The sequence below is a fragment of the Symphalangus syndactylus genome, chromosome X (assembly GCF_028878055.3).
Source record: "Symphalangus syndactylus isolate Jambi chromosome X, NHGRI_mSymSyn1-v2.1_pri, whole genome shotgun sequence".
Lineage (NCBI taxonomy): Eukaryota > Metazoa > Chordata > Mammalia > Primates > Hylobatidae > Symphalangus > Symphalangus syndactylus.
The window spans coordinates 75,174,905-75,181,426 of record NC_072447.2 but is presented as its reverse complement, the minus strand read 5'-3'; the positions used below and the strand labels follow the sequence as shown (position 1 = coordinate 75,181,426).

The 6,522-nt window shown below is 40.3% G+C and overlaps 1 pseudogene; it reads right to left on the bottom strand.

The window, feature by feature from the left end:
- Positions 1-787: 787 nt before the first annotated feature.
- On the bottom strand, positions 788-6,219 carry LOC129475332 (polyadenylate-binding protein 2-like; annotated as a pseudogene).
- Between the last annotated feature and the right edge of the window lie 303 nt (positions 6,220-6,522).

Below are 6,522 nucleotides of genomic sequence, written 5' to 3'. Positions count from 1 at the left end.
CTCAGAGAATATAGCAACTTGTTGAAAGTCATACATGTGGCCGGGCTTGGTGGCTCATGCCTGTAATCCCAGCACTTTGGGAGGCTGAGGCGGGTGGATCACGAGGTCAGGAGATTGAGACCACGGTGAAACCCCGTCTCTACTAAAAATACAAAAAATTAGCCAGGCGCGGTGGCGGGCACCTGTAGTCCCAGCTACTCTGGAGGCTGAGGCAGGAGAATGGCGTGAACCCGGGAGGAGGAGCTTGTGGTGAGCCAAGATCGTGCCACTGCACTCCAGCCTGGGTGACAGAGCAAGACTCCGTCTCAAAAAAAAAAAAAAAAGAAAGTCATACAGGTAATAAACAATAAAGTCAGGATTGGAACCCCTGAACTTGGCTCTAGAGCTTATGTTATCCTGACTACTAAATGATATTTGTATGTCAGGTGTATGGGCCTTTTCTCTTAGTCAAAATGCACCTACTATGTGCTAAACATGCTCTCGAGAAGCTCATAATACAAAGTGAAGAGCCAAAGTCATCATTTTTCAACATTCATGGAATAGACTTCTATTTTGTTGAAATATCAGAACAACTGGTACATGTACAGCAGGTTAGACTTTTCAAAGCTTTTCCCCCCCATGTAATCCTAACACACTTTATGAGTTCAGCTGGGGAGGTTTTTCCTTTTTTCATCTGCTTTTCATTTTTCTAATTCATTTTCCCTTCCTTTCTCTTTTTCCCAATATACACTTCATTTTCAGTAAGGGGAATATTATATTATTTTAGCCTGGCCCCTGTAGCTCAACCTCAGGGCCGATTGCTAAAACCACTGTAGAATTGAGAGCTGGAACTGTCGTAGTTTGTAGTACAGGAACCAGGGCCTCTGGAAAACCTGTCTGTTGTGCTGATGCCTGGTCTGTTGGTTTATTTGGGGATCACCTTGATCTTTCTTCCTCTATATAGAAAGACCAAGGAAGTCCTTTCTGACTCTTTGTTTCAGAACTCTGTATATACAAACCCCTTGGAATGGCCTCTAATTAGCCAAAGAGTATGGTAACACTGTTGACTGAACCACAACCATAAAAGCGTGCTTCCAGCACTTCTGCTGTTGCATCATATTTCACATTGCCAACATAGATGGAAGCGACATCAGCCTTCATCTTCTCCTCAATGGATGATCACTGGGCTAGCATTGTCTAGAGGTAGACTTACATTCATCTGCTTGTCTACTTCATTCTGTAGCTCCCGAAGCTTTTCAGCTTCTTCCTCTGTCTTCCTTACTTGAGCTCTGGGTCCTTAATGCTACCATACCCCAGATCATCCACGAATAGTCCTGGCTCCTCTTTCTCATCCTGCCTGCTAGAGGCTCCTGATCCAGGACCAGGGCTTCCCTTTTTGGGGTCTGGTTCAGGCTTGGGCTTTAGCAGCAACTCTTCTAACTCCAGTTCCTCAGACTCCAGGTTGTTCCCATAGTCCACTGCATCCTCCAGTTCCCAATCCTGGCCTCCCTATCTGCCTGGGCAAAAGATGGTGCCACCACTGCCCTAGCCCAGAGCCTGGACACTTGCAACTGCAGCTACTGCTGCCACTCCAAGAAGGTATTTTTATTCTCATTTCATAGATGAGGAAACTGAGGCCCTTAAAGTTTAAATAGCTTGCTCAATTCCACACAGTTTGAAAATGATAAAGACAAAATTCAACCATCTTCTTTATTCTTTATTTTTACTTTTTCTAAGAGATGGGGTTTTGCTATATGGCCCAGCCTGGACTCGAACTTTTAGGCTTAAGCAATTTTTCTGCCTCAGCCTCCCCAGTAGCTTGGGCTACAGTCACATGCCACTGTGCATGGCTCAAGATTCAGATATCTTCTGACTCTACAGCTTGTGCTCTCTGAACTATTGTATGCCATATTGCATGAATGTCTCAACCACCTTGGGCTCAGAATGGCTATGCTCAAATACTATGGCATTGGCTTTAGTTGGTTAGAGGATATATTTTGACTTCTTTAACCTGCCATCTTTATCCGTGAGAATTACTAGCTCAAAGTCAAGATGTTCCACACTGGATTGAGACAACAAAAGTCATGAACAATCCAAAATCATAATATCTTGATATGTGTCTTAGGTCTGATATTGATCCTTGATAAATCTTTGAATTGCTTCGTGCCTCAGTTTCTACAGGTTTCTTAACGACGGAAATAGCACCTGGCCTACAACTTCTGCCATTAGAAAATCATATGTGAACAAGTAATAACACAAATCAAAGAAGAAAATACTTGTATAATAGTAAGATTGTGTGAATGTAAAAGATCATTAATGACTTGTCTTTGGTTTTCATAAATATGGAGTTTTATTGGTTAGGAATCCTGGTTGCAAGAGAAGCCCAGTTGAGTTCACTTAAGCAAAAAGAAAAATGTCATAACTTAGCCTATGGATCTGTTTGTAAGTAAGCCTACAAAGATGTCTCACAGAACAAGAATTCTACTGGGCTTCAGATGCCATTGGAATAGGGACTCAATGCTCTCAGGACTCTTTCTCTCCCTCCATTTTCTCTGCTTCTCTTGGCATGTCTTGTCTTCTCTCCGCTGACCACTTTCTTTATTCTAAGTCCACATGGGAGAAAATGGCCATTGCTAACATTGCTAAAGTTCAAATTAAGAACCAAACTAAGGTGAAATCTCTTGGTCCAGAAGTCCAAGTGAGGACTTATTGTACAAGCTTGGATCAGATGTCCACCTTTTCGCCAATTAATTGTCACCATAGAGTGGAATCTCATTGTAGGAACCTCTTAGACCTCAGCAACCATGTAAATGAGGGGGTTCCTTTTGGAAAAATTGAGGGATAGTTTCCTTAAACTGGAGTTTCTGAGAAGACAATCAAATAAATAGATTTCATTTACAGAGTCAGAAAGTACACATTTTTGAGAACTACTACAGCCTGAGGACCTTATTAGTGAGATTTGGAGATGAGTTTCTCTGTGTATATCAATAGATCTGTGCTCTCTCTTAACCCTATCAATGATCCATAAAATGTCTATGCTTTGAGGCTGCTAAACAGCATTTCCAGAGATGTTGATAAACACTTCATCATCTTCTTCCTTTACAGTAGAATAGATGAATGACTACTGTTCTAGGGGACATAATATGAGAAGTCTTTTAGCTGTGACATCTTATGGTTTTTCTATTGTAAGTCTCCTATAGTGGCAACAGCCTTCATCCACCTGCTATGATTTCCAAGGAACCTGAGCTTTATTGATATTCCCCAGAATACTACCATTAGTTTTCTGTTTGTTGTAAGGCTAAGGCTTCAATTCAATGCCCCTTTCCTTAGGACTGGTCACCTATAAAGTTTTTGCAGTCATTGGCACATCAATATGAATGAATTGACCAGATCATTTCCTTAGAGCATATTGACTTAGAGAGAGGGAAAAAGGAGAACATTGGGAAGGCAATGAAAATGTGGGCTTCCTGTCAGGGAAAACAGGAAAGTTGAGTACAAGAAGGAATGACTGGAGGCTCAAAAGACAAAGGTTTTCTCCTTCGCCATTACAGAGGTACACCTTCCTGGCTGTACAAAGTGCCTGGATACCATCAGCAACTGGGCTAATGCTGTTGATGACATTCTCATATCCTTCAATCTTATCAGATTCCTGATCAGGATTCTGTAATAAGATGCTCTCTGGTACCTATAGCTAGCAACCCATGCCTTTTAGCTCCCCTGCCCTTGGGATCAAATAGGAACACAGCTACTAATAATTTCATCAATATAGTAATATACTGTCCATAAGAACTCTTCTGTGTGTTATCTAATCTGATCTTCACAACTTTCCTATAAAGTATGTTGGGCAATGACTATTCTTCCATTGAGGAAACTGAGGATCAGTTGAATTAAATATTACAGGCACAAAGCATGTATATGTCAAAAAGACCTAGCCTGTTCACTTTACAAAAATAAGGATCTTGTGTGCTTTGTTTATTGTTCTTATCTCTGGCCCCTTGCACTAAGCTAGACATTTAGGACGAACTCAGTTGCGATTTGTTGAATGAATAAATTAATTTTCTTCACTTCGACTCACATCTTCTCTGACTCTCAAACTTATGCTCTATATTGTCAGGGAAGCAAACAAGAAATTATATTTGAGGAACACCTTAGGCCCTATATATGCATATTTTATTTAATCCTCATTAGAATTCTGCAAAGTAGGGATTATTCTTTCTCTCTGAGGTTCAGAGAGGTATAGCTTCTCACAGCTGGGAACTTACAGAGCTGGTATTTGAACCCAGGCATCTTGGCTCCATAGCCCTCAGGACTGCATTCATATAGAATTGCAATATCAGTTCCCCTCATTTCCCAGAGTCAGAATGAGAGGAAAATGAATGCATGCAAGTCACCAAAGAGATCGAAATGTCCAAAGTGAGAGACAATCATTAATATTGCTGGCTCATTCTGTCAAACTTTATTTTTCCTTGATAAAAATTTACCTTTCCCAAACCCATTTCCTCCAAGAAGCTCACCTTAAGGGTAAAGGATTTACAGTGCCTCAAGTCACCCACCTGCTGACTCAGGCCCTTCTAAACTTCCAATAAACTGAAATGAAAGAAAATTTTTAATTTGTATATTTTGTTTTCAAAGTCTTTCTGGACAGAGGTTATGCCTTTGATTGGGTTATAGAAATAACTACCATTCAATGATGAAACTCAATGATTATTAAATAAAATCATTTACTCAGTGGTAGATAGCAATAACAACAACAACAATAATTTTTTAATCACTCTATGTGCATTGTGCTTTCCAGTTTATAAAGTTCTGTCACTTTCAGTAACTCAGTTCAGGACCTTCGTCTCCCACTCTCATACCCTTTTATCACTCTTTTAAATCCTTAAAACCAGCTGTGTTTTCACTTACCACATTTTGTTCAGAAGTTTGTATTTGTATTGGACTCTTGGTCCAAAACCAGCGATGCCCGACCTGGTTTTTCAACACCTTGGGAAGCTTTTGTTCACATTATTTCTTCTCCTTGAAATGCCCTTCTTCCTCTTCCTGCTCCTTTTATTAGACTCTTACCTGTCTTCCAAGGCTCAGCTCAAACTTTACATTTTCTGTGAAGCATACCAGATCCACTCCACCTCACAGTGCTCTTGTCCTTCTCAGAAGGCCTGGAACACTTCTACCACTCACTTGGCACTTAGCAGAGTATGCCTAATATTATTAATATTTTGTATACATCCTTACTATCCAGCAAACAATTGGTGTTCAATAAATGTTGGCTGATCATATTGCCAGTGATCCCAGTAATGTACCATGAACTTTTCCAAATGTATGGAAATGAAATTTATTTCAATTAAAAAATATACAATGCTTGCTTTTGTTCATATTGCACTTGCTCACATTGCTCACTCTATACAGCATGTAATAGAGAGAACCTTGAATGTAGAATGATAGACATGAGTTGGAACTCTAGATTAATCATTTTTAGCTCTGTGAACTTCAGTCCCTTTACCTTATTATATATATATATATATATATATATATATTTCAGTTTTCTCATCATTATAAAGAGGTTAGAAATACCTTACCTACACTGTGCCTGGCAGGTAGCAGATCCCCAATAAATATCTTGTAAAACACAGAATCAACACTTATTTATTTTTTCTTCAGCTTTTAAGTTCCAGGGTACATGTGCAGGATGTGTGGATTTGTTACATAGGTAAATGTGTGCCATGGTGGTGTGCTGCACAGATCAACCCATCACCTAGGTATTAAGGCCAGCGTCCATTAGCTATTCTTCCTGAATTCTTCCCCCCAACCCCCAAAACAGGCACCAGTGTGTGTTGTTCCCCTCATGTGTCCATGTGTTTTCACGGTTCAGCTCCCACTTATAAGTGAGAACATGCGGTGTTTGGTTTTCTGTTCCTGCATTGGTTAGCTGAGGATAATGGCTTCCAGCTCCATCAATGCCTCTGCAAAGGACATAATCTCGTTCCTTTTTTATGGCTGCATATAGAGAATCAATACTTATTTCATGGGGTGGATATTATGGCTTGAATGTTTTTGTCCCCTCTAACATTTATGTTGAAACTTAATCACCAGTGCAAAGACACTGGGAGCTGTGCCCTTTGGGAGGTGATTGAGGGCTTTGTCCTTATGCATTAGGTTAGGTACCCTTATAAAAGGGCTTGATGGAGGGAGTTCATCCCCTTTTCTTGCTTGTCTGCCTTCTGCCATATGAGACCACAGCATTTCTCCGTTTCAGAGGATGCAGTGTCCAAGGTGCCATCTTGGAAGCAGAGACAGACTCTCACCAGACAATGAAGCTGTCTTTATAAATGAACCTGTCTCAATAAAGTTTGAGAACTACTGTCCTATGGTATCATAAGCTTCTACACCCAGGCAAGAGAAGAACAAAGAGAGAATGAGAAAGGTGCACCTGCTTTTTAAGTGCTGTGGCCAGGAAGTGACAAACATCACTTTTTTCATATTGCATTGGTAAAAACTGATTATATGCCACACCTCCTCACTTCTCAGCAAGAATTTTTATATTAC